Source organism: Balaenoptera physalus (assembly GCF_965194825.1).
Source record: "Balaenoptera physalus genome assembly, chromosome: 16".
Taxonomy (NCBI): Eukaryota; Metazoa; Chordata; class Mammalia; order Artiodactyla; family Balaenopteridae; genus Balaenoptera; species Balaenoptera physalus.
This window is the reverse complement of record NC_138898.1, coordinates 23,452,724-23,479,993: the sequence shown is the minus strand read 5'-3', so window position 1 is coordinate 23,479,993 and position 27,270 is coordinate 23,452,724. Positions and strand designations below refer to the sequence as shown.

The 27,270-nt window shown below is 44.9% G+C and overlaps 2 protein-coding genes and 2 long non-coding RNA genes across 4 annotated transcripts in view; 2 read left to right on the top strand and 2 right to left on the bottom strand.

The window, feature by feature from the left end:
• CNBD2 (cyclic nucleotide binding domain containing 2) overlaps window positions 1-5,025 on the top strand; it is a 75,455-nt gene extending 70,430 nt beyond the window's left edge. Inside the window, exon 14 of the mRNA XM_082430192.1 lies at window positions 1,311-5,025. The gene's annotated coding sequence lies outside the window, so the exon portion shown is untranslated. The remainder of the gene's footprint in view (window positions 1-1,310) is intronic.
• LOC309645400 overlaps window positions 1-23,523 on the bottom strand; it is a 253,464-nt gene extending 229,941 nt beyond the window's left edge. Inside the window, exon 1 of the long non-coding RNA XR_014254868.1 lies at window positions 21,380-23,523. This is a non-coding gene — a long non-coding RNA (uncharacterized lncRNA). The remainder of the gene's footprint in view (window positions 1-21,379) is intronic.
• On the bottom strand, window positions 8,269-9,396 carry LOC309645368. The gene is made up of 2 exons (XR_014254825.1): window positions 9,258-9,396; window positions 8,269-8,913 (listed from the first exon to the last, which is right to left on the bottom strand). It is a non-coding gene; the product is annotated as an uncharacterized lncRNA (long non-coding RNA).
• The window catches only part of EPB41L1 (erythrocyte membrane protein band 4.1 like 1), a 136,499-nt gene continuing 128,662 nt past the window's right edge, over window positions 19,434-27,270 (top strand). Inside the window, exon 1 of the mRNA XM_082430050.1 lies at window positions 19,434-19,964. The gene's annotated coding sequence lies outside the window, so the exon portion shown is untranslated. The remainder of the gene's footprint in view (window positions 19,965-27,270) is intronic.

Here is a 27,270-nt window from a genome sequence, read left to right as displayed (position 1 = left end):
GTTTGGCTCCAAATCTCGGTTTCTCTTAAACATCCTCAGTCTTCCATGATCCCTTGTCCTTAAGGTTTCATGTTGATACTGTCAGAAAGTTCTTCCTCCTGTTTAACGGCAGTCTGTCCTATTGCAGTTAGAGCCTGGCCCTTTGTTTGGGACTCTTGGGTTATGTCAAGTGACGTGAGCGAGATCCTGTTTTGCGTGGTGAAGCAGGAGGCACCCATGAGCTATTTGCCTCTTCAAGCGTTACTGGTAGCGCCGTGAAATTTAAATTCCCTTTTCATAGGTCTTCATCACAAGAAAGGTCATTTAAAACTTCACTGGCATCAAGTAATTCCTAAAACATGCTTTTAAAAATATAGACAGACAGGTAGTAGGTAGGTAGGTAGATATTTATCTATATGGATATAAATATTAGAAAAATTCTAAAAATTTTTCTTTCATAATCCCAAATTTTAAATGTATATAATGAGAATTGAAACATTTCCACTATTTCACCCATCTAATCTCATCTCCCAAGGATAACCTGACTAACAGTTTGGTACATAACCTTCTCAAAGTTCACATACTCATACCCATTTCCTTATTTATTATTTTAACAAAAAAAAAAAAAAAAAGGAAGAAGCTATACCAGCTCTGTCCAGTAGAATTTTCTGCAATGATGACAATGTTCGATCATACATGTCCACCAGCCATATATGGCTACTGGGCACTTGAAGTGTGGCTAACATGACTGAGGACTGAATTTTTAATTTTAAGTAATTTTAAATAGCTATAGGTAGGTAGTGGCCACCATAATGGACAGCACAGTGTTATACATTTTGGTTTTTTTACTTAACAGAGTATCATGGACATTTCTTTTCTGTTTAATTTTATAAATTTTGAAATCATCTCACAGAAAAGTTGCAGTTAGTTACAATACAAAAAAGCCATTTGAGAGTAAGTTGGGACCGGATGCATCAGCACATCCAAATAATTTAGTGTTTCTTTCCTCAAACAAGGACATTCTCTTACGTAACCACAACCATCAAAATCAGGAAATTATCATTGACACATTACAGCCATCGAATCCTCAGGGCCCATCCACATGTTGCCAGTTGTCCCAATAACATCCTTTATAGCCAAGGATCCAGTTCACGATTGTGCAGTACACTTAGTTGGCATGCCTCTTTGGTTTCCTTCTATCTGATATAGTTCTCAACCTTTCTTTGACATTCATGACCTTGATACTTTTGAAGATTATAGACCAGTTATTTTGTAGAGTGTTCTTTCTACAAGAAAGGGCCTGTTCGATGTTTTCTCATGGTTCGATTTAGGTTATGCATCTTGGGCAGGAAATCCCAGAAGTGATGCCGTGTTCTTCCCATTGGATGTTATCAGGTGGTGCAAGACTTCGATTTGTCCCATTACTGGTGGTAACTTATTATTGGATTAAAATGGTGTCTCCACTGTAAAGTTACTCTTGTTGTTTATTTCCTTTTCATTTTAAAATGTATGTATGTATGTATGTACGTATGTATGTTGTGGTTAAAAAAAAACACGTAACATGAAATTTACCATCTTAACCATTTCTAGGTGTATAGTTCAAGAGTGTTGAGTATATTCACATTGTGAGAGAGATCTCCAGAACTTTTTCATCTTGCAAATCTGAAACTCTGTACCCACTAAACAACTCCCCTTTCCCCCTCCCCACAGCCCCTGGTAACCACCCTTCTACTTTCTGTCTCTATGAACTTGACAACTTTAGATACCTCATATAAGCAGAATCATACAGTCTTTGTCTTTTTGTGACTGGCTTATTTCACTTAGCACAATGTCCTCAAGGTTCATCCCAGTTGTAGCATGTGTCAGGATTTCTTGCTTTTTTAAGGCTGAATAATATTCCATGGCGTGTATATACCATATTTTGTTTATCCATTCATCTGTTGATGGAAATTTGGGTTCCACCTCTTGGCTTTTGTGAATAGTGCTGCTATGAACATGGATATGCAAATATCTCTTTCAGACCTGTTTTCAAATTTCTTGGATATATATCCAGAAGTGGGACTGCTGGGTCATATGGTGGTTCTAGTTTTGATTTTTTTAAGAAACTCATCCTGTTTTCCATAGCAGTTGCACCATTTTACAATCCCACCAACAGTGAACAAGGGTTGCAATTCCTCCAGATCCTTGTCAACACTTGTCATTCTGTTCTTGTTAGTAGCCATCCTAATGGGTGTGAGTTGATATCTCATTATGGTTTTGATTTGCATTTCTCTAATTATTAGTGAGGTTGAGCATCTTTTCATATGCTTGATGGCCATCTGTATGTCATCTTTGGAAGAATGTCTATTCAAGTCCTTTGTCAATTTTTTAATTGGATTTTGTTGTTGTCAGAGTTTTTTATATATTCTAGATATATCAGATATATGATTTGCAAGTATTTTCTCCCATTCCATAGGTTGCCGTTTCACTCTGTTGAGCGTGTCTTATTCCCTTTTAATAGGTATTTTGTGAGGAGGTGCTTTGGAACTATGTAAATATTCCCTTCCTTATCATACTTTCCATTTATTCCTTTATTTATATCAGCTTTGGACTCATGGCTTCCTATTTTATTCAGTGTATTATCTGTTATTATCATTTTCTATTTTGATGCACAAATTGCCACAGATTAGGCCAATGGAAGCCACTTCAAGCTGGCTTCTGGGGTCCTTTTGACCTGTTCCTATCATTCTCTGAGGCACTTTCTTGTTTTCTGCTGCCACAGGATATTCCAGGATGATCTCCTACTTTCCTGTTGCAGCCCTGGAATTAACCATTTCTCCAGGGACCCGGCTTCCTTGTAATAGGGAATGGGATTTAGAAGCTTCTGGCCCAGGCTCTGCTGCTGAAATCTGTGGCTTTGAAAAGCCCAGCATCTGATCTGGAGAGGCGCACCTCATCAACCAGCCAGAACAAAGCCCTCATTTACAGAGGAGGGGACTGAGGCTCAGACGGGATCAGGTGGCCAGTGTTCCCTAGCTCGTGAGAGAGCTGAGACGAGAGCTGAGGCCTCTGACTCCCTTCCAGTGCTCTTTCCCTGGCAATACATGTTGTTAGTTATGAGGTGTGATCCCGGTGGGGCCTGTCCCCTCTGGACTTCACTTTCCTCTTCTGCCCACTGAGGGTTAGCTTTGCCTGGGGGTCCAGGACGGCCTTTCTGAAAGCTAACCTTTTCTCTTTAACTCTTCATGAGCCTACCTTCCCCCACCCCCCCAGACCTTTATGGATGACTCCACCTTTAATTACAGAGAGCTTCAGCTTTTATCTCCAGCTCTGGTGGATTGGGGTTGCAGACTGGTCCTAGCCTGGGATGAGTTGTCCAAATGCACCTGGTTCTCCCCTTCCAGGCCAGGGGTTCCAGGCATATGTGCCTCCCTGAAGCCCATCTCCGTCAGCTAACACCTGCCTCATAGGGGCGTCAACAGGAGAAGATGGCAATGGGAAGGGCCTCCTCTACCTGCCCTCACTGGCTCCCAGCCCACCCATGTTATACCAAGAGCACCCAGGGAAGCACCAGAAATGCCACCTCCCCACATTTCAAGGCCAGCGTCTCTTGAGCTTCACTCTCAAAGCTGGGTGTAAGAAACCCTCTGGTAGTCCATTAGAGAATATTTGGTGCCTGATTGGGGTGGGTGGTGCTGCATCCAACCTTCACCCTCTGGTTTGGGCAGCTGATAGGAACCGCCAGCCTGGGAAGCCCTGACTGTTCAACTGATGCCGGCAGCAGCTACGCCATACAACTGTCTGAAAAGCTAAGCTTTTGGCTCTTTTGTATTCAACGGACATTTCCTAAGCACCTACTATGTGTCAGGCATTGTGCTTCACCCCGTGGTAAGATGATTTAAGCCAGAGCTCAATCCAGTAGAATTTCAGGTAACAATGACAGTACAAGTGGGTTCCATATGTCGATACAAGAGGCACAAGTAGGGGCTGCAAGGGAAAGGGCCTAACTTCTGACATTTGGTTCTGGCGTGTCAGGTTCTTGTAGGCAAGACTGTATACAAAATTTGAGAGGGCAACAAAGAATGATTTTGCTAGATGAAAAATGTGGAAAGGGGGGCTTCCCTGGTGGCGCAGTGGTTAAGAATCGCCTGCCAATGCAGGGGACACGGGTTCGAGCCCCGGTCCAGGAAGATCCCACGTGCCGCGGAGCAACTAAGCCCGTGCGCCACAACTACTGAGCCTGCGCTCTAGAACCTGCGAGCCACAACTACTGAGCTCGCGCGCCTAGAGCCCGTGCTCCGCAAGAGAAGCCACCGCAATGAGAAGCCCGCGCACAACGAAGAGTAGCCCCCGCTCACCGCCAACTAGAGAAAGCCCACGTGCAACAACAAAGACCCAATGCAGCCAGAAATAAATAAATAAAATAAATCGACCAAAAAAAAAAAAAAAAGAAAGAAAAACGTGGGAAGGGCGCTATGGGCAGAAGGAATAGCTTGAGCAAAGCTGGAATCACTGAAGCACAGAACTAGTTATCTAGAACAGCAAGGCACGGCGCTGGGGGTAGCGGGGCTTACATCTAAGCAATGGAAGGCATCGTAAGACATGACACTTCAGATACCTCATAGCCCAGGCATGAAGAGTGTGGACACTATGCTTCTATGGAGACTTCATTAAGGTTTTCAATATAACATTTATTTCTTAAAAGTTAACACGTGCATAATAGGAAACCAAAGAACACAAGAAGCAAAAAACAAAGTCATCCATCATCACAAGCAGTTTACCATCTGATGTGTCCTTCTAGGTCTCGTTTGTGTATTTAAACACAACTAAGCATCCATTTTTATGTAATTAAGATCATACAGTTACGTATCATGCTTTTCACACATCATGAATATTTACCACTTCAAAGTCCCAAAGCTATGAGTATTTTGATAACCAAAAATACACTACACCAACTCAATCTGGAAGGAAAAAAAATGTAATCCTTTCTTGGCGACAAAAACTTCAGAAAAGACAAAAATGGCAACAGGCCTCTAGATAAAGATATTGGCAGAGTTATGCTTAAAATACTACATTCCCTTAACGTTCAATTAAAAATGAGACATAAAGCAACACAGTACCCAAAGTATAATGCTTTTAAGAGAATTCATTATCTGATCTAAACTATTAAAGTATTAGCAAGGAGGTATGTTTCCACTGAATTACTTAACAATGTATTCCTATAGTACAGCTAAGAGATGCACACACATCAATGGTTATCATCAAAATATAAAAAGGAACATATCCACATACTTCCCTCCCTTTTATACTTCCTTCTGCCCCTCTGCTGCCAACCTAATGAACAAGTCCTGGTGTACATTTCTCAGATGGTTTAACAATTCCATGTCCAAGATGCTACTTTTTTATCAATGGTAACAAAGATATTTACAAATTGGTTAATTCACTAGCTCTACTTTTTATCATACATTGTCACCTCAGGACTCCTAAAAAGCCTAGATGTTGCAAAATAATGAATGAACCTTGTCCATAATAAGCATTGGTACTTTACAAAAATGCACATTTAGACCTATGGTTATAACCTAAAACTGTCTTCTAGATATGGAGATATTAGCCAAGAGCCCTTCCCTTCACCCTTCCTCTTACCCCTCCTCCAGCATATCAGCGACTAAGTACAGGACTATATCTAGCTCCAAGAGGTGGATTAACATAGACGCTCCCAGAAGACACAGCCCTTCCTAAAAACCAACAAAAGGGCATTTATTAAGGGGTTATTTTACTACCTCTACTTTTAATATACTTTGGGCATTAGGACTTGCTTATTCTTTAATACACAGCAATTAACTAAAACACACAAATAGAACAATGGTTAGACAATCTGAACTTGTCTAAAGACTCATGGGCACAGATCCCTTCTCTGTACTTCCTTCCCTGTCCGCTCCCCGCCTCCCCACCACCCAGTGAATAGTCAGCTTACTCTCCAAGACTCAAGTTTAACAATTTCCACTCCCCCAATACAACCATTCCTATGAATTAACAGAAAAAATATACTTAAAACGTGTTACTTTTAACTCTCTACTTTCAACATATGTTGTGCACTTTTACACATCTAGAAAGATTAGATGTTTCAAATACGGATTTAAGTTTGTCCACTATATATACATGTAGTAGCACTGAAGAAACTGCACACAAAGGGTATAGTCACAAAGTGTCTCCTAAACAGGAACACTCTGGCCTAGAAGCTTCCCCTTCTCATCTCTATCAACCCAGCGGACAAGAATAATAAGCATCTGTAATGCTTAGAGGGGATTTTAACAATTTTACTTCCTCCAGTTGTTTTCAGAAGTCTTTCCTATGAATTTTAACACAAAGTGTACACAATGTATTTATCGGCTATTTTTGTCATACACTGGCAACCTCTTTAACATCTAGGAAGACTAGATGTTGTAAATTTGGACCTCTGTCCTTTATGTACACTATGTACACAGCCAAGTAAAACAAAACGCAGAGACATACCGGACAATGGTTAGTCTTGGTATAAAGCCCTTTACACTTTCTTCTTTCTCCCTGAACCAGCACAAATAAAATAATGTGTACTGCTCAGAGAGGTGGTTTGATCATTTTGATCACTCCATTTCTAAAAGACAGTATTTCATATGGATTTTAACAAAAGGATATATCTACAAAATATGTTACTTCACTACCTCTACTTTTAACATACTTTGTGCACTTCTAAACATCTAGAAAGACTAGATGTTTCAAATAAGGACTTAAGTTTGTCCACTATATACACAGTAGTGTTGAATAAACTACACACATGTAACAATGGTTAGATCTGAAAGTGTCTTCTACATAGGAACATTCTAATCTAGAACACTTCATTTCTCCCAGTACCTCCTTTCGGCCATCCATCCAACATTGGGCAAGTACAGGCACAGGTGTCACTTAGATGTGATTTACAATTTCACTTCCAAAGGTCCTTTTCAGAAGACGGCCTTTCAATGAATTTTAACACAAAGTGTACAAAATGTGTTAGTTTACTAACTCTACTTTTGTCATACATTGGCAACCTCTTTAATATCTAGAAACTAGATATTATAAAATTGGGACCCATTGGTCCAGTATATACAAAATATATACAGTAAAGTTAAACAAAATGCATGTCACATATAGAGCAATGGGTAAGCTGCAATGTTCTAGTAACTGCTAGCAAAACACCTTTTGCAATCTTCCCTCCCACCTCCTTAAACCCAATGAACAAGCACAGAGTATACTGTTCAGAGAGGAGGTTTAACAATTCCATTTCCAAAGACAGTATTTCCCATCAGTTTTTAAAAGCTATTTACAAGAAGCATTATTCTACTAAAACTACTTTTAAATACATCAAGCACTTCTAAACATCTAGAAAGAATAGATATTTCATATAAGAACTTACTTGTCCACTATGTACACAGCACTGTTAAATAAAATTGCACACATGTAACAAGGGTTATAATCTGAGGTATCTTCTAAATATGACCATTTTGGCCTGAACCATTTCCTCCCTCACTTCCTTCTCTCCGCCGCCAATCCAGTGGGCAAGTACATGCATGTGTAATGCTTAGAGATGGTTGAACAAATTCATATCCAAAAGTCATTTACAGAAGACAAGCTTTCCTATGAATTTCAATAAAGTGGACAAAATGTGCTAATTTTACTAACTACTTTGTCATACACTGGCAACCCCTTTAACATCTAGAGACTAGATGTTGCAAAATTAGGGCTCAATTTGTCCATTATATACACTATATACACAGCAAAACAAAATGAACATACAAAAAATGGTTTTGTATGAAAACGTCCAGGTATGAACACACTAGCATATTACCTTTTGCAATTCTTTCCCTCCCTCCTCCAAACCACTGAACAAGTATAGACAATAGTATACTGTTCAGAGAGGTGGTTTAACATTTAACATTCCCAAAGACAGTACTTCCTATGAATTTTAGCAAAAAGATATTTACAAAGTGATATTTTACTACCTCTACATTTAACATACGTTGGGCACTTCTAAACATCTAGATGGACTAGATGTTTCAAATAAGGACTTAATTTGTCCACTATATACAGAGCAGTATTGAACGAACTGCACACATGTAACAGTTATAATCTGAAAGTGTCTTCAAAATACCAGCATTCTAGCCATTCTAAGACCAACCCCCTTCTCTCTCTCCCCCGCCTCCAACCCAGAGGGCTATAATGCTCAAATTTTCAGAAGACAGTCTTTCCTAGAAATTTTAACACAAAATGTACAAAATGTATTATTTACTAACTCTATTTTTGTCATACACTGGCAACCTCTTTAACATCTAGAAAGACTAGGTGTTGTAAATTAGGACTCATTTGTCCATTATATACACTATATACACAGCAAAGTGAAACAAAATGCAGGAACATAAAAAAGACAATGGTTAATCTTGCCTCACTATAAACACACTGGCACAGAGCTCTCTGCACTTCCTTCTCCTCTCCCCGACCTTGAACCAGTGCACAAACACAGTGCATACTGCGTACTGTTCAAAAAGGTGGTTTGGCCACCCCTCCCCCCCAAAACAACATTTCATACGAATTTTAACAAAAAGATATTTACAAAATGTCTTTTTACTACCTCTACTTTGAACATATATCAGGCACTTCAGAACATCTAGAAAGACTAGATATTTCAAAAAAGTACTTATTGTCAACTACATTACAGTAGTAAGGAATAAAATGCACACACAAAACAATGGTTCTAACATGGAAAAGTCTTCTAACTGTGACCAGTCTGGCATAGAACCTTCTTTTCTTCCTCCTCAACGTCTGCCATTCCATGTCCTCAACCCACTGGACAAACGTGGACCTCTGTGGCTCCTGATGTCGCCTCTAGAGGTGGTCAAACAACTCCATTTCGAAAAGTCATTTCCAGAAGACATTTCTTTTCTACGGTTTTTTTAAAGAAACAAATGGACATTTACAAGACATGTGACTTTAACTCTATCATACGTCGGCAACCTCTTCACATCTAGAAGGCCTATATGTAGCGAAAAGTTTTCTTTCGAAAGGTTGAGGGGAAAGTTGAGAGCAGCTTTTTCATATTATATACACAGGCCTTCTATAAACGGCCAGTAAATCTTCCCAAAGGGTGGCGGGCACTTCCTATTGGCCGCATGTGGTACGTTATTCTACCATTTCTATCTTCCGACATCGAAGTCTTGGTAGAACGACGACCAACCGCCCGATGACCCGCTAACGTTCCACCCGTCGTCGACCGGGGCTCCGCTCACCTTCCGGGCCCGTTCAGGCCTTTGTCCGTAGTTCTCCGGACGAGGTGAGGTCTCGTCCAACTGGGACAGAGAGGTCACCTCAGGTCCCGGATCCGCGCGGGCTCCAAGGCCTAAGGGTGGCTGAGCTGGCGTCCACGCAGACCCCCCTTCCCGGGCCCTCGAAACTCTAAGGGCCCTCCGCGGCGTTCCAGTGGCCGCCATTCTTCTCGCCCTGCCACGCCCGACGCCCAAAGGCGCCACGTCCTCGGTGGCCTGCCGGAGGCTTCGCCTAACCCCTGCAGCGTGGGGTCAAGAGACCCGGCGGTGGGCGGGATCTGGGCTCCAAGGGGCCGCCGCCATTAGGTCGCGGACGTGGGGGTGGGGGAGAAGTTCGTTGCTGCTTCCAGGCTCGGGCCCTGCCAGTGGGCTGCTGCGGCGAGGGCTCTGGGGCTCGGCAAGACACAGCCTGAGCCTGTCCCGGGGGCCCCCCAGTTCACCTGCCGACCGGAGGCCGGAGGGCCTGGAGGGCCCCGGGCTAGAAGGCCGCGATCCGCTTCTCACCGCGCTCTCTGCCGGAACTGACTTGGCAGTTCTCTTTGCTGGCTAGAGAAGAGAGGTACCGGAAGTGCAAGCGCGCGGGACCCGCGAGCCAAGGTTCCGGGACTGAAGCGTTCCGGCAGGGGGGAAGGACGAGGGAGGTGTCACGTGAGGTCCGGACGCCCTCTTGGCTTGCCCTAACAAACGGTAATTTTTCAGAATTTCCCGAGCATGCGTATTTTTCCATTCCCTCACACCCCCACTGTTAAGACACTGAGGCTCCTTACAATCTTTCATTCGTTCACTCATTTACCCCCTATTAATTGAGCACCTACTGTGTGCCACATAAGCCCTGGGGAATGCAGCAGTGAAGGGGGGCAAAAATTTCTGCCCCCTTGAAATTTACACTCTAGTAGGGAAAACAGACAACCCTTAAAATGTGTAAAAGGGCAGATGGTGAAAGTGCTATGCAAAAATAAAAGAAGGGGAATATGAGGTGTGAGTGTGGAATGTGGCCAGGTGACTTTTGACCAGACATACGGAGGTGAGGGAATGGAGCCATCCAAGGGGATGTCGGGTGGAAGAGCCTTTCTGGCAGAGGGAGCGGCCAGTGCGCAGGCACTGAAGTTGAGGCGTATGGGGCTGGCCTGATCGAGGGACAACAAACAGGCTGGAGCAGAGTAACCAGCAAGAGTGTAGACGTTAAACCACTCACATAATGCTAAAGACGGAAAAGGGAATTTGGTGTATTTTTCTGAGTGAAATGGGAGCCGTTGGAGGGCTTTGCCCTGCAGTATGGAGAAGAGCTGAAGTGGGACCCGAGGTAGAAGAAGCAGGGAGACCTGCTAATAGGCCATTGCTGTCAATGGGGTGAAACTGAATAGTGGCTTGTACCAGGATGATGGCAGCAAAGATGGCAAAACAGTGATTGAATTCAGGATAAATATAAGATCCAGCCTGCAGGTTGCTGATAGACCAGATGTGAAGTTGAAAGAGAGGAATCGAGGATGGCTCCAAGGCTTCTGGCCTGAGCAAATAAGGGAGGGAATTGCCATTAAGTGAGATGGGAGAAACCATGGGAGGAGGGAGTTTTGGGGAGAATATCTTGACTTCAGTTTGAGGCATGGTAAGTTTGAGGTGTCTGTTTGACATTCAAGTGGAGATGTCAAGTAGATAGTTTTATTTGTGAGTCTGGCATTCAGGGGAGAGTTGGAGTTGGATATATACTTTTGGGAGTCATCAGAATACAGATCCCTTTAAAGCTATGAGGCTGCATGAGAGAACCAAGGGTGTATGCAAAGAGAGAGCGAGGTCTCAGGCCTGAGCTCTGGGGCACTGTAATGCGTAGAGATGAGGGCAATGAGAAAGAACCAGCAAAGGAGACTGAGGAGTGACCAGAGTGGTAGGAGAACAACCTCAGAAATGTGGTATCCTGGAAGTAAATGTGTTTCAAGGGAGACTGCTGATAGGTCATGTAAGATATGGTTGAGAAGTATACTTCTAACTTTCATAACAAATGCCGTGAGGAACTTTCTTGTGGATTTTCAAACTTTGTGGAGGCTTTCTGATTTCCTTTGGATGCAATTCTAGAAATGTAAACAAGGATCAAAGCCTTGGTTCAGGCTTAAAACTTTTGATGCAGACCCAGACAGGATTCCCAGGAGGGAAATCCTACAGTCAGAAAGACCCCTCTGCTAGAAGGCAGAAAGCAGGAGTGGTGAGAAGGCCAGGAGCTCTGGGCACTGCGGCTCTAGTCCACAATGAGATGACAAAGGCCTGAGCCATAGGAGTGGCTACTGGAGTAGAAAACAGGTGGGGTGAGGGTTTCTAGCTTTGCAAAGGAAGGCGCCCCTGAGCTCCATACCTGGAGAGAAGAGGGAGGAGGGGAAAGAGGAGCCACAGATCATAGGGTTTCAAACAAGGACTGGCTGGCTTTGTGGATGATTGGAACAATAACCAAGACAAGAAGGAAAGCCTCAGTGTGGAGTTCTTGGTCCCATTTCTGATCTCCCACCCTTCTGAGCAGCCAACAGCCTGGTATTGCTGGAACCTAAAGGTGATGATGGCAACCATGTACATATCCTACTTTCTACTTGATATCTCTAGTTGAATGTTCCAACAGTACTTTTTTTTTAATTTTCTCCATTCATTTCATTTATGGCTGTGTTGGGTCCTCGCCTCCGCACAACGGCCCTCTCCAGCTGTGGCAAGCAGGGGCCACTCTTCATCGAGGTGCGCGGGCCTCTCACTATCGCGGCCTCTCTCGTTGCGGAGCACAGGCTCCAGACGCGCAGGCTCAGTAGTTGTGGCTCACAGGCCCAGCCGCTCCGCGGCATGCGGGATCCTCCCAGACCAGGGCTCGAACCCATGTCCCCTGCACTGGCAGGCAGACTCCCAACCACTGCGCCACCAGGGAAGCCCCCAACAGTATTTTAAACTCCTCTTGTGCAAAACAAAACTCTTGGGACTTTCCTGGTGGTCCAGTGTTTAAGACTCCGTGCTCGCAACGCAGGGGGCCCAGTTTCGATCCCTGGTCAGGGAACTAGATCCCACACGCCACAAAGAAGATCCCGCATGCCACAACTAAGACCCGGCACAGCCGAACAAACAAACAAACAAATAAATAAATAGATAAAATAAATATTTAAAAACAAAACGAAACAAAACTCTTGGTATCTCCCCAGAGCCTGCTCTTCTCCAAGTCAGTAAATGGTAGTATCATTCTCCCAGTTCCCCAATAAAAATACTGGGCATCGTCCTTGATTCCACTCTCTCTCACTCCCTATCCCCCAACCATCACAAGTTCTGTCTTCCTCCTAAATATATTTAAGGTACAGCCAATTTCCTGTGCTGTCCAACATAGTAGCCACTAGCTACAGGAGGCTATTGTTTTTCTTTTTCTTTTTTTTTTAAACATCTTTATTGAAGTATAATTGCTTTACAATGTTGTGTTAGTTTCTGCTGTATAACAAAGTGAATCAGCTATATGTATACACATATCCCCATATCCCCTCCCTCTTGCATCTCCCTTCCACCCTCCCTATCCCACCCCTCTAGGCAGTCACAAAGCACGGAGCTGATCTCCCTGTGCTATGTAGCTGCTTCCCACTAGCTATCTAGTTGACATTTGGTAGTGTATATATGTCAATGCTACTCTCTCACTTCATCCCAGCTTACCCTTCCCCCTCCCTGTGTCCTCAAGTCCATTCTCTACGTCTGTGTCTTTATTCCTGTCCTGCCCCAGGTTCATCAGAACCTTTTTTTTTTTTTTTTAAGATTCCATATATATGTGTTAGCATACGATATTTGTTTTTCTCTTTCTGATTTACTTCACTCTGTATGACAGACTCTAGGTCCATCTACCCAGTAGGCTATTTTTTAAAAATTGAAGTATAGTTGATTTATAATATTGTGTTAGTTTCAGGTGTACAGCAAAGTGATTCAGTTATATATTCATATTATTTGTATACTTTCAGATTATTTTCCATTATAGGTTATTACAAGATATTGAATATTGTTTCCTGTGTTACACTGTAAATCCTTGTTGCTCATCTATTTTATGTATAGCAGTTTGTATCTGTTAATCCCATGCTCCTAATTTATCCCACCACCCCCTCCCTTTCCCCTTTGGTAACCATAAGTCTGTTTTCTATGTCTGTGAGTCTGTTTTTATTTTGTATATAGATTCATTTGTATTATTTTTTAGATTCCACATATAAGTGATACAATATTTGTCTTTCTCTGTCTGACTTACTTCACTTAGTATGATATTCTCTAGGTCCATCCATGTTGCCACAAATGGCAATATTTCATTTATTTTTATGGCTGAGTAATATTCCACTGTATATATCACACCTTCTTAAACCAATCGTCTGTTGATCGGCATTTGGGTTGTTTCCATGTCTTGGCTAGCGTAAATAGTGCTGCTATGAATATTGGGGTGCATGTATCTTTTCGAATTAGAGCTTTCCTCTTTTCCGGGTATATGCCCAGGAGTGGGATCGCTGGATCATATAGTAGCTCTATTTTTAGTTTTTAAAGGAAACTTCATACTGTTTTTCACAGTGGCTGCACCAATTTACACTCCCACCAGCAGTGTAGGAGGATTGCCTTTTCTCTACCCCCTCTCCAGCATTTATTATTTGTAGACTTTTTAATGATGGCCATTCTGACGAGTGTGAGGTGATACCTCACTGTGGTTCTGATTTGCATTTCTCTAATAATTAGCGATGTTGAGCATCTTTTCATGTGCCTGTTGGCCATCTGTATGTCTTCTTTGGAGAAATGTCTATTTAGGTCTTCTGTCCATTTTCTTGATTGGGTTGTTTGTTTCTTTGTTACTGAGTTGTATGATTTGTTTGTATATTTTGGAAATTAACTACAGGAGGCTATTTAAATTTTAATTAATTAAAATGACATGAAATTAAGAATTCAATTCCTCAGCTGCACCAGCCACATTCTAAGTGCTCAAGAGCCACAGGTGGCTAGTGGCTACTGTATGAGCACAGATATAGAACATTTCCACCATGCAAAAAGTCATAGACAGTGCTGATCTATAACCTAGTCTAAATCTTTATTTATTTATTTGGCTGCGCCGGGTCTTAGTTGCGCCTTGCAGGATCTTTTTGGTTGCGGCTTGTGGGCTCTTAGTTGTGGCATGCGGGATCTAATTCCCTGACCAGGGATCGAACCCGGGCCCCCTGCATTGGGAGTGTGGAGCCTTACCCCCTGGGCCACCAGGGAAGTCCCTATCTTCCTTTTAGAGATGAGAGGCAATGTAACTTATCTAGTTCTTAGGAAGAACTAGGATTCTAACCTAGGTCATGTGACTCCAGAGCTCCCTGGGAAGGCACTATAGAGGGTTTAGAGGCCTGAGCACACACCAGCCTGCAGCCACCCACAGTTCAGATTAGAAGCAGGGAAATTAAAAAACTTCTTTCTTGAAGGGCTTTCTATTTCAGATCAGGCCAGAGATTCTGGAGCATCACTCCTTAACCAGGAGGTAGATTCAGGGCCTGGGTCAGGGCTCAGGATCGTGCAGAGTAGGGCAAGCTAAATACTCCAGTTCAATGCTGAGCATGCTCAGTGGGGCTGGGGGACTGGTCTGCAGACCTCAGACGAGACTCTGAGCCAAAGGTGTACCGGGTCTGACCGCTGAGTCCGCCACATCTTTCTGCCTATCTCAGATTAAGGATGAAACACGGGAAAAAAAGTAAAAATAACGAGCCTTCCTGGCACTTCTCCTCGGGAAACATCACATGTCAGGCCTGTGACACGGAACGTGTTTGTTAGGCCAACGGTTCCAAGCTCATTCGCAGGAATGGTGCTGAGCTGCAAGCCACCCACGCAGCTCGTTTGGGAAACAGTGCAGCATCCATCCGTCCCGGGCCTGGGCATGCGCAGTTCCGCCGTTATCAACATCAGCACGCATCTGCACTGAGACAGGTCTACCTGGCAGCAGGGCCCTGGGAGTGGCTTGTGTGTGGGTGTGTCCCAGAGAAGCTGCTCATAGTCTCATCGTTATCATCACTGCCTGAATTGGGGACTTGGTTCTGCTTTAGTACAGATGTTTCTCAAATTTGAGTCATTCCCTAATCAGCTTAACAACTTCATCCATACCGATGTACCATCAATACCAGTTTTTACTTAATAACTCTCTGTGAATTGACTCACTTAGCACAACCAACACTACATTAGCCTTGTCCTCAGTGGTATTTGTGAAATTGTCAATTTGACATGCAGGTTATGTTTTCCTAAGATCTATTAAAGTAAATATACAACTCTTAGAAAAAGATCAGCTGAGTTCCACTTGAAATCATCTTAGTGTAACCAAGATGCAAAACAATTGGTGTCAAAGGGACATAAGAGACATCCCAAAAGAGCTCCCAATGGCCAAAGCTGGAGCAATTTGAGCAACAAAAGAAATAACATAGTACCAGATTACAGCCCAAAGTATAAACTAAATATCCATGAGTCCATACTGATGTTAATGAATAATTGAATAAATATATAAATGGAGGAGGAGGGACAAATCTTCCTAATAGAAGAATTCCAAATAATTTATCTCCTCCAAGATGTGGAGCTTAATCCCCGCCTGAGAGTAGGCTGCCCTTAATGACTTGCTTTCAGAGAGTAGAAAGAGAGAAAAAACAAGTGACTTCACAGGAGAGAAACTTGGCAAACACTACCTTGGCCAGGTACTCAAGGTGATCAAGTCATATATTGATATCATGTACCCCTGACATGATGTCACGAAAAGGGCACTTTACCTCTGTGGTATCCTTCACCGAAACCAATGATCCCAGTCTAACCATGAGAAAACCATCAGAGAAACCCAAATTGAGGGACACTTTCTAAAACACCTAACCAGTACTCCTCAAAACTGTCAAGGTCATGAAAAACAAGGAAAGTCTGAGAAATTGTCCCAGGCCAGAGGAGACTAAGGGGACATGAAGACTAAATGTAATGTAATATGTTGGATGGGACCTTGGAACAGAAAATGGATGTTAGGGAGAAAGCTAGTAAAATCCAAATAAAGTGTAGAGTTTAGTTAATAGGAAGGTACCAAGGCTGGTTTCTCAGTTGTGACAAATGCATCATAGTCATGTAAGATGTTAGCAATATGGGAAACTGGGGGAGGAGTGTATGGGAACTCTCTGTGCTATGGGAAATCTCTGTACTCTGTAAATCAGAGATTTACATTTATTTTCTGTAAATATAAAATTATCTAAAAATAATTTTATTTTTTAATAAGGGAGGTTATATATACACTAGAGGTTTGGAGCATGAATTTTTGAAGACTTGTAGACCTGTGTATTTGTTTCCTGTGGCTGATGTAGCAAATTACCACAAAGCTGATACCTTAAAATAACAGAAATGTATTCTCTCATAGTTCTAGAGGCCAGAAGTTCAGAAGTAGTTTTACTGGGCTGAAATAAAGATGTTGAGAGGGCCATGTTCCCTCCAGAGGCTCTAAAGAAGACTCGTCCTTGCCACTTCCAGCTTGTGGCTGCCGGCATTCCTTGGCTTGTGGCCACATCACTGTGATCTCTGCCTCCGAGGTTGAATTGTCTCCTGCTGTTCTGTGTGTCTGTCTGCCTCTCTCTTTCTGCCTCCCTCTTACAAGGATATTTGTGATGGTATTTCGTGCCCACTTGGATAATCCTGGATGATCTCCTCAACTCATCATCCTTAACTTAATCACATCTGTGAAGATTCGCTTCCCAAATAAATTAATATCTACAGGTTCCAGGGATTAGGTCTCTATATCTTTGGGAGGCCATTATTCAACCTACTACAGTCTGGCTGTGTGAAATTTAGGACTTCTGTAGTATCAATAAGCTTCCTCTAAATTTGAAAATAACAAAAATTATATAACTATTTTTAAACTGTTCATTTGGGTTTCACCTGAAATCATCTCAGTGCAACTGGTGGGACCAAGCAACACCTTGCAAAACAACTGTTGTAAGAGACTGGCCTTAGAAGTCAGAAAGACCTAAGTTCTAAATCTGGCTCCATCATACACAAACTTGTGACCTTGGGTAAGTCAGCATACTTTTTGAAGGCATTCTCATCTTCTCTACAAGAGGAATGCTAAGCCCTGCCTAGAGGAATGCTGTCAGAACCCATAGACCATGTAGCAGATGTACAACACATATTCAGTCAACCTCCTCTTCATACCCCCTCCACTTTACAGAGTAAGTTACAGCTCACAAAATATTTTCTACATACAAAAACAAGTTTAATTGCCATAATATTTCACCCTGTGAGATAAAGCCAAATATTCCTTCCCATTATACAGATGGAAAAACCGAGACTCAATGTTAATTGACTTACCAACATCATCCAGTTGTTAGAAGGCTAGAGAAAACAGGTGTCTGAGAACATGATGGACAGGAGTCAAGAGGCAGTGCCCGCTTTAGATGGGGAGAGTTTGCCAATCTAGTCACTTGACTTGTTTTCATGACCTTCATTACCTTTCTGGCCCTTGTAGGCATTTGCGTTTATGACCCATGATGTGTTTCTAACTCCTGGCTCACATTGCTGGAATTTGTTCAAAGATCTTTCAACTTGAACCCCTGAGGGGCCATGCTCATAGGGTTCCCCACCGACAGCTTTCAGTGGCCTCTTGGCCCTGGCTTCTTTCATCTCACAGGCTTTCCCTTCTCTGAACTCTGTGAGACAGACCCATAGTTTGTCCCCTGGTTGGGCCAGGTTCCTGGTTTTGATAGCTCCTTATTCTCAGTCCTTAAAGCAGAGACGGAAACAGGAGCCTCACGCACAGGGTTGGGCATTCTGAAACAGACCAGGGAGGCCTGCTGAAGGGAACTCATGCTCTGCCCTCGGAGGTCACAAGGAAAGGGCCAGAGGGTGTGTTGAGGGCCCAGGAGCGAATGTCAGGAGTTAGGCTGCCTGGGCTCCAATCCTGGCTCACCCCACAGCCCGCTGACCCTGGTCAAGTTACCAACCCTTCTGTGCTTCAGTTTCCCATACGTAAAAAGGAAATCATCATTATTTCCCTCAAAGGAAAATTGTGAGGCTCAAGTGAATTACTGTACACGAAGCTGTTACTACAGAGCTTGGTACAAGGCGAGTGTTCGCCCTAGTCATTATTAAGCCCAAAGAACCCTAGAAGCCTTTTTGCATGGGCTGTTCGCTCTTCTCGATACGGGGGCACCCTATACCTGGGGAAATCTGATTCCTCCTAAAGGAGAGCGCAGGGTTCTGGAGAGGAGCAAGGGATCCAGAGGTTCTGGGTCTCTGTCACTGTGTAGCTTGACGTGCGTCGTTCCTGGTCTCCCAATCAGCCTCATCTGTACAAGGGGACGACAAAAGCGCGAGCCGCAGCCTCTGTCGCCGTGCGGAGGGCAACCTGCCCGACCCCGCCGCCCCTCCACTACACCGCCGGGACCTCCACTCCGCAGGCGCGGGGGTCGGGGGTGGGGGACCCCGGGGGCTGGGAAGGAGCGACTCCGGCCGAGTCCGAAGCTGCCATGGCAACGTCCGAAGGCTGCCGGGAGGGTAGAGGACGGGCGGTCCTGTGCAAGAACGAGGCCCCGCCCCCAATGAGGCCCCGCCCCCAACAAGGCTCCGCCCAGAAGGAGGTCCCGGGCCTCAGTCCCTGGCTACTGTGGCCTCCGGGGCGCTCTGATTCCATCAGTGCCTGACAGATTGCCTCTGACTGGCCGACTGTGTCTCAGTGACCACAGACGCCATCACTGCCTGATAATTCGTGTCTGTCTGGCTGTGTCGGACTGAACACAGATTTCATGGATGCCTGGTGGACCAAGACCGCGTGATCTGTCTGCCTGACCGCAGTTGACTGACTGACTGACTGCCCTATCTGGCTGATGGCATCTGGGCCTGATGGGGCGTGTCTGACTGAGTCGATCTGCTTCGGACTGACCGGACTCCACCGGTGCTCGACAAGCTGTATCTGACTGACCGAGGCCCTCTGTGACTGACTGACCAGTTCACTGATACCTCTGTGCCAACGTTTTGACCCCAACTCTGCTGAGTGGGCTAAGCAGACAGCCTGATCAGCTGATTCTCACTACGGCCGGGCCCGCGCGTCTGCCCGAGTCCTCTGACTGGCTGGCTGACAAGCTGGCTGGCTACCCTGACTGCACTGGCCTCATTACAGCCTCTGTGCCTGGTGGGGCCCTCCTGACTGGCCATCTGACAGGTGGGATCAGCCCGCCTGATGGGCGGACCGACCGCATCTGCCAGACTGCGGTGGCGGAGGCTGCGGCTGGCTGGTTCTGGCTGCCCGTCCGAGTCTAACTGGATCTCAGGCACCGGGTTCTGAATGACAGAATCTGCCTGACTGTCCCTTCCTGACCACCTCTGCCTGGCTCAGCTCGATGGACAGCGTCTGTGTCTGGCTACACCTGCCTGACGGCCGCCTCCTCTACATTCAATAATGTCAGTTGAGTCAGATTGCTGCCTGAAGTACAGCTGACTAACTGAATCTGACTTGGCCCCTGAAATTCTCTCCCCGATGACCTCCTTCTCTCCAGCTGCCCAACAAATGGCTTCTGAAGTGTTACTTGTCCAAGGGTCTGGGGCCTAGACATTTTCAGCTATAAGTCTGGCCTTGGGAGGGTCCATAACAAGGCCGCCAACAGGAAAGGGAACCCAGGATGGAGGCCCGTGGGAGAGGCAGGCAGCAGGAGCAGGATTCAAGGCCAGGTAGGGAGCAGTTGGGAGATGCTGTCGGGGTCCTCAAGGCCCTGAGCTCAGGGATATAATTCTGTAACAGAGTCAGCACCTGGAGGAGGTGGGCTGGTGTGTGGCTGCCACGATGCACGACCCTGGAAACGTTGTTTCTTTCTGTTTGTGGGATGTTTCTGTCAGTGCCTTGCTGCTCTTGCAGCAAGAGCTCAGGTCTCCTCACAAACTCCCGAATTTAAATCTTTCCCATAGTGTGTGTGTGTGTGTGTGTGTGTTTACTGGCCACATCAACTGCATGGAATGGAAGAAGAGGCTGTGTACTAGAATAAGGGGAAAGGAAATACAGGGAATTAGATTAGAGGGAAGTAAAAAAAAAAAAGCAAGCATGTCAAGCGCATGGGTGTGCTATGAATTATAGCTCTTGCTATTAATAATAATAAATGAGAGCACTGGACTAGCTTATCTCGATCGAGCTCTAGCATTCTAAGATGCTGCCTTTTCTTTAATAACAGAGGTCTAGCAGCTTCATTGATTTCATTATAAGCCAAGGGAGGAATGGGAGGAATTAAACAGCTCTGCTCCCAAGGGCTCCGTCTTAGTTAGCTTGGGCTGCTATAACAAAATGCCATAGACTGAGTTCTTTTTTTTTTTTTTTTTAATTATTATTTATTTATTTATTTTTGGCTGCGTTGAATCTTCTTTGCTGTGCGTGGGCTTTCTCTAGTTATGGCGAGCAGGGGCTGCTCATCGTTGCGGCGCGTGGGCTTCTCATTGCGGTGGCTTCTCTTGTTGCAGAGCATGGGCTCTAGGAGCGCAGGCTTCAGTAGTTGTGGCGCACGGGCTTAGTTGCTCCGTGGCATGTGGGATCTTCCCGGACCAAGGCTCAAACCCGTGTCTCCTGCATTGGCAGGCGGATTCTTAACCACTGCGCCCCCAGGGAAGTCCCAGACTGAGTTCTTAAACAACACACATTTGTTTCTCAAAGTTCTGGAGGTTGGAGAGTTCAAGATCAAGGTGCAGGTGGATTTGGTTCCTGATGAGGCCCTTTTCCTGGTCTGCAGATAGCTGCCTTCTCACCGTGTCCTCACATGGTGGAGAAAGAGAGGGAGCTCTGGTCTCTTTCTCTTCTTATAAGGACCCTAATCCCATTGTGGGGACCCCACCTGCAAAACCTCCTCCACACCTAATTACCTCCCTAAGGTCCCACCTCCAAATATCATCACATCAGGGGTTAAGGCTTCAACATATGAATTTGGGGCGGGGAGGAACACAAACATTCAGTCCATAGCAGGCTCTCACAACATGAAGGTGGATCTCAGCCAGTGTGGGCAGTGGAGCTTCCCCAGGGCAGGGGCTCTCAGGGGGCTGGGAAAAGAGACAGCAACAAGTTGCATGGAGTACTTATACCTCATTTACTTATTCATTCATTCAACAAGTTTTTTTTTTTTTTTTTAAATTTATTTATTTTTGGCTGTGTTGGGTCTTCGTTTCTGTGCGAGGGCTTTCTCTAGTTGTGGCAAGCGGAGGCCACTCTTCATCGCAGTGCGCAGGCCTCTCACTATCGCGGCCTCTCGTTGCGGAGCACAGGCTCCAGTTGCGCAGGCTCAGTAGTTGTGGCTCACGGGCCTAGTTGCTCCGCAGCATGTAGGATCTTCCCAGACCAGGGCTCGAACCCGTGTCCCCTCCATTGGCAGGCAGACTCTCAACCACTGCGCCACCAGGGAAGCCCTCAACAAGTATTTTTTGAATACTATGTGCCAGGCACTGTGCAGGGCCTTCAAAGAGCTTAGATAGATGGGCTCCAGGAATCCTTTCCTGTGCCTCTCAACTCTGGTCCTATCAAGGCCAGTTACTGAGTACCAATTGCTTTCTTTTTGGACAACGTGCACAGCTGAAGGTGGAAGAGCTATTGTAGTGCAGTGGTTCTCAAAGAGTGATCACCTAAGAACTAGTTAGAAATGCAAATTCTTGGGCTCCACCATAGATGAGCTGAATCAGAAACTATTAGTACTCTATGTTTTAACAAGCCCTCCCAGTGATGTTGATGTGTACTAAAGTTTCAGAACCACTAGTGGAATGACTGAGTGTGTTAGCTCTGGTGTCAGACTGTCCACATTGGAATCTCAGCTCTACTATGTAAGAGCTGTGTGACTTGTGCAAGTTAATGCATCTTTCTGTGCCTCAGTTTTCTCATTTGTATAATCAGTATAATTACGATCACTTTAAACTCTTTTTGAGAGTATTAAGTCATATAAAGAAGTTAGCACATAATTTCAATTCTAGGAATGTATCCTGTAGACCTATTCCAGCATATGCTGGATGATGTATGTTCAGGATATTCATTGATGCATTGTTTATGATAGAAAAGAAACACCCTAAATATCTATCCATAGGGGACTGGTTTAATAAATCATGGTCCTGCCATACGAAGAATGAGGCAGCTCTTTATAGACTCATATGAAAAGATCTCCAGAATTTTCAAGTCAAAAAGCAAGGTACAGAACGGTGTGTCTAGTATGCTCCCATTTGCATAAAGAAAAAGAATCTATAGAATCTTTAAAAATGCATGGATTATCTGTGAAAGCATACTCAGGGTACAGCAGGACAAGAAATGGGCGGCTGGAAAAAGGGGAAGGAAGGAAATTTATTTTTACCATACATATATCTTTTTATGACTTAAAATTTGAAGAATGTACATGTATTTTCTGTTCACAAAAGTGAAGTTTTTTAAAAAAGGAACTACTTAGCATAGTGCCTGGCAGCGATGGTGGTGGCATGACAGCTCTAAGCAGATGAATCATTGCAGAAATGCAGCCCAGAGGTGTCCAGGGTGTGGCCACGGCCTCTCCTCCCTTCATTTTCTATAGTCCATGTTGCCCCATTAGAGAATCCTTGCACTTTAGAGATGGAAAGGGCTTTAAGATTCTCTGGTATAACGTTTTTATTTTAAAGATGAAGAAACCAAGCCCCAAGAGAGGCCATAACCAGCCCAAGTTCTCCCAGAGGACTGAGGCTCAACCTGAGGCCTCTTTCGTAAGATCTTAAGACCAAGCTTTCAAAAATTCTGCTTTTAGAATCCCATCACCACTCTGCTTGGAAACCGTAAGGACTCCTCCACATGGCTGTTAAGACTAGTTGAGGTTTAGTTCCTAAGCGAACTTTCTAGCCTTATTTTCCACCTTCTCCTGTGTTAATTCTCTACCCTAGCCAAATAGGTCTCTTCATTTACCCCAAATACTGCTGCTTTCCCGCCACCACAACTTGCCAGTTCTGTGCTCTGTCTGAAATGCCTCTCTCCTTCCTGTCTGTTTGTGGAGATTCTACCTATGCCTACACACTGAGGCAGAATCACACCTAAATCACACTTCCTCTAGGAAGTCTTCCCTGATTACTCAAGCTCACGGAGCTCTCTTTTCCCTCTGAACTAATTTTAAAATTTCTTGTAAAACATCTACTTCTTAAGAGGGGAATAGGATGGTTCTCTGCTCCTTGAACAATGGGAAGTGGACTAAGATAGAGCCAGCTCCTTATCCTGACTCCATTTCTGGAGAAAAGTGAGTAAATGACCTTGGCCCTCCTTATCCTCTCAGGGAAGCCCTGGGTGAGGATGCCACTGAGCCAGCCCGGAGCCAGGACCCTGTCTGCAGAAACTGCTGGGCCTGTTCCTACCCTGATGTTTACTTGGCCAGGAGGCCCAGCGCGATGAAACCCGGCCCTGTTGCCGAGCACCTTGGGAGGCCTCCCTCCAGGGTCCCTCTGTGCTCAGACAGTGGCCCTTTGTGGAGCAGAGGAGCAGGACTGAAAGTGGAGCCTCTGGAAACCCTTCCTCCTCACCCCACCCCCCCCGCCACCCGCCCCCGGCAGTCATGGACCATCCTGCGCCTGGGTGGCCTCTGTGCAAGTCCACGGCTGGCGGAGTGAGGTAGGTCCTCCAGGCAGCCAGCTAGGCTGGAAGGGTGAGGAGGGGTCCCGCCAGGATGGCCTGCTGAAACAGAGGCTGCTTCTTTTTTTTTTTTTTTTTTTTTAATAAATTTATTTATTTTATTTTATTTTATTTTATTTTTGGCTGCATTGGGTCTTGGTTGCTGTGCGCAGGCTTTTCTCTGGTTGCGGTGAGCTGGGGCTACTCTTCGCTGCGGTGTGCGGGCTCCTCATTGCGGTGGCTTCTCCTGTTGTGAAGCATGGGCTCTTGGTGCATGGGCTTCAGTAGTTGTGGCACGCGGGCTCAGTAGTTGTGGCTCACGGGCTCTAGAGTGCAGGCTCAGTAGTTGTGGTGCACGGGCTTAGTTGCTCCGCGGCATGTGGGATCTTCCCAGACCAGGGCTCGAACCCGTGTCCCCTGCGTTGGCAGGTGGATTCTTAACCACTGCACCACCAGGGAAGCCCACAGAGGCTGCTTCTAATGGAGCTCTCCAAAGAGGAGACTGGTCCCCCTGCGGGCCAGAGTGACACTTTCACCATTCCCACCACTGCCAAATATGCCCCTAGGATTTAAGGCTGGCCCTCCCTTCTGATGTGGGTTGTCCCTTCTGCCCCTGTTTCACTGGACCCTATGCTTACTCGGGGGTGGGGTTTGGGGGGTGGGGGATGGTAGGGCAGATTGGGAATGCTTAGATGTCCTCCCAAAGCTGGTGGGTAGGAATCAAGGGGAGGGACTAGTGACCACAGGAAGGAAGGTCAAGTGTGGTATAGGTGAAAGTGCAATTACTGGCCAGGGGTCAGGAGGCCTAGGACTCTAGTTCCTGCTGAGCCACTGACTTGCTGGGTGACAATAGCTAGTTGCTTTCCTTTCCTGTGCCCCTGTGTCACTTTCCCAGCTGCAAACTTATGGAGGCAGAGTAGATGAATGTCAAGGACTTCTGCAGTTCTGATGTTTCAAAATTCTGTGATCACAGGCAGGAAAAGGAAGAGCTGGGCGTGGGTTGGAGGTAGGTAACTGACACAGTACTCGCCGTGGATTCACCAGCAGTCGCTAAGCAGCCTCTTCTCTGCCTCCAGGATTCCTTCCCCCTCTCGTTTCCACCCCACTTTGAGGGCTTCTTGTGATGAGATCTAGAAGCTGTTTGATTTGGATTTGTTTTATCCCATATTTTGCCCCCAGAGGGAGGGGACTGTGCACAGAGCAGGAAGGGGGTCAGAAAATAAAAGAGAGAAGAAAAGTAAGAGGTAAGGGTGGTGGGATTTCCTTGGTGGCGCAGTGGTTAAGAATCTGCCTGCCAATGCAGAGGACACGGGTTCGAGCCCTGGTCCGTGAAGATCCCACATGCTGCGGAGCAATTAAGCCCATGCGCCACAACTACTGAGCCTGCGCTGTAGAGCCCATGAGCCACAACAACTGAACCCATGCGTCGCAACTACTGAAGCCTGTGTGTCTAAAGCCTGTGCTCCGCAACAAAAGCCACTGCAATGAGAAGCCCGCACACCTCAACGAAGAGTAGCCCCCGCTCACCGCAACTAGAGAAAGCCCGCGCGCAGCAAGGAACACCCAACACAGCCAAAAATAAAATTTTAAAAATACAAAATAATAAATAAATAAAATTTAAAAATAAAAGAATGACATAGCCATAGGACATGACAAAAACTGGTTAGAACCAAGTAGGTCCAAGATGGTGGAAGATTCAACTTCCAGTAAACCTTGAGCCTCATTATATGCTCTTTGTAATATATTAGCATACTAAATGACACACCACTAGCACCATGACAGTTCTGAGGTTAACCATAAAAGGTCAAAACATGGGCGGTGGCCCAAATCGTGGAAATCTCCTGAAATAGTTGGAATAATCCTCCCACTCATTAGCCTATGAAATTATCCAGCCCATAAAAACTAACCACCCCATATTTTGGGGCCTCTTGTCTTCTGAGATGGCCCACACTCTGTGGAGTGTGTTTCTCTCTAAATAAATCCACTTCTTGGACTTCCCTGGTGGCGCAGTGGTTAAGAATCTGCCTGCCAATGCAGGGGACACGGGTTCGATTCCTGGTCCAGGAATATCCCACATGCCTTGGAGCACCTAAGCCCGTGTGCCACAACTACTGAGCCTGTGCTCTAGAGCCCGTGCTCTGCAACAAGAGAAGTCACCATAATAAGTCCGTGCACCACAACGACACAACTAGAGAAAGCCCGTGCATAGCAATGAATACCCAGATCAGCCAAAAAAAACAAAAAAAATCCACTTCTTACCTATCACTTTGTCTCTCACTGAATTCTTTCTGCGATGAGACATAAAGAACCTGAGCTTCATTGAGTCCAGAGACCAAGTGTGTGATCTCAATTAAGAGACAGTAGGTTGGGCTTCCCTGGTGGTGCAGTGGTTGAGAATCCATCTGCCAATGCAGGGGACACGGGTTTGAGCCTTGGTCCAGGAAGATCCCACATGCTGCAACTACTGAAGCCCATGTGCCTAGAGCCCGTGCTCCACAACAAGAGAAGCCACCACAATGAGAAGCCCGCGCACCACAGTGAAGAATAGCCCCCGCTCATCGCAATTAGAGAAAGCCTGTGTGCAGCGACGAAGACCCAGCACAGCCAAAAATAAATAAATAAAATAAATAAATTTATTAAAAAAAAAAAAAAAAGACGGTGGGTTCTGGCTGGGTTCGAGTCCTGGCCTATGGGTTCAAGTCCCATCTGAGTTGCATGGTTTCATAACCATATGAGTCAATTCCTTATAATAAATCTGTCTATCTCTCTATCTATTGATATAGATGTACATATATAGAATATATATCCTACTGGTTCTATTTCTATGGATAACCCAGAGTAATACAATTTGTGATTTTTATGTCTTGTTTAAGAAATTCTTCTGTATCCTGAAGTCCTAAATATGATTTTCTTTAGTTACTTCTAAAGATTTTAAGGTTTTGCTTTTCAAATTTAGGTCTTTAATCCAACAGGTTATTATTATGTATGCTATGAGGTAGGAATCTAATTTTATTTTTTTCCAAATGAATAACCAATTGTTCAGTATCACTTAAAAATAATCCATCTGTATTAATTTCCTAGGGCTGTCATAACAAATTACCACAAATTGGGTGGCTTAAAACAACAGAAATTTATTCTCTCACAGTTCAAGAGGCCAGAAGTCCAAAATCGAGGTGTGGACAGAATTGGTTCCTCATGGGGGGAGGGAGAAAATATCCATGCCTTTCTCCTAGCTTCAGGTGTTTGCCAGCAATCCTTGGTGTTCCTTGGCTTGTAGACACATCACAGTAGTCTCTGCCTCCATCTTCACATTGCCTTCTGTTTGTTTCTGTGTGTTTTCTTGTTTTCTTATATGGATAGCAGTCATTGGATTTAGGGCACACTCTAAATCCAGGATGAGTT